The sequence below is a fragment of the Mandrillus leucophaeus genome, unplaced genomic scaffold, assembly GCF_000951045.1.
Source record: "Mandrillus leucophaeus isolate KB7577 unplaced genomic scaffold, Mleu.le_1.0 Scaffold52, whole genome shotgun sequence".
NCBI lineage: Eukaryota > Metazoa > Chordata > Mammalia > Primates > Cercopithecidae > Mandrillus > Mandrillus leucophaeus.
This window is the reverse complement of record NW_012105586.1, coordinates 2,527,359-2,528,627: the sequence shown is the minus strand read 5'-3', so window position 1 is coordinate 2,528,627 and position 1,269 is coordinate 2,527,359.

Sequence of the window (1,269 nt, the reverse complement as noted above, 5' to 3'; positions counted from 1 at the left end):
CGCCCGGCCTGTTTCTTTGGTTTAATATGGAGGTCACTAGGGACAGTTTTCCTAGAAAACAAAGCCCAAGGCAAAAGGTCACTCACTAAAGTTTTGTGGGGGTTCCTATTCAAGGGAAGCAAGAGTGAGGGGGAAAGGAAGTGAGAGGGTGCTTTAGTTAACTACTACTGGGTAACAAGTCACCCCAGACTGGGTGTGGTGGCTCACACCTCTCATTCCAACACTCTGGGAGGATCGTTTGAACCCAGGAGTTCAAGACCACCCTGGGCAATATGGCAAAACCCCATCTCTACTAAAAAGACAAAAAATTAACTGGGTGCGGTGGTGCGTGCCTATCGTCACAGCTACCCTGGACACTGAGGTGGGAGGTTCACCAGAGCCCAAGAAATCGAGGCTGCAGTGAGCCATGACCAAGCCATTGCACTCCAGCCTGGGTGACAGAGTGAGAACCTGTCTCAAAAAAACAAAAGCCAGGCATGGTGGTGCATGCCTATAATACTAGCACTTTGGGAGGTTGAGGCAGGAAGATCCCTTGAGCTCAGGAGTTCGAGACCAGACCGGGCAACATAAAGAGCCCTGTCTTTAATAAAAAAAAAAACAAAACAGAACAAAAAACAAAAAAACAACCAAGTTACCCCAAACCTCAGCAACTTCACACAATGCACATCTATTATCTCATTGCCTCTGTGCTCTGTGGATCAGGGATCTGGCCCTGCTTGGCCTGGGGCCCCTGGGCAATTAAGGCATTGGCTGGGGCTGCAGTCATCTCAAGAGCTGGCTGGGGGAGGATGTGCTTTCAGGCTCACTCCTGCAGCTGTTGGCAGAAGCCACAGGTTCTTGCTGGCTGGTGGCTGGTGGAAACATCAGTTTCTTGCCACATGGGTCTCTCCATGGAGATGCAACTGTCTTCTGTTAAAGTCAGGGGAGAAAGAGACAGAAGTTATGGAAGAAGCCACAGTCTCTGTAAACTAATCTCAGAAGTGACATCCCATTCTTCATGCTGTGCTGTTCTGTGTCCCTCAGAAGTGAGTCTCTGGGTCTCGCTCAGAGTCTAAGGGAGGGGGTTACAGAGGGTGTGAAGACCAGGAGTTAGGGCATCTTTGGGGGTCCTCTGAAATCACTGCCCGCACAAATAGGAAGGAGAGCAAATGTAAGGTGACATTGGCTGAGTGCAGTGGCTCATGCCTGTAATCCCAGCACTTTGGGAGGCTGAGGTGGATGGATCACTTGAGATCAGGAGTTCGAAACCAGCCTGACCAACATGGTGAA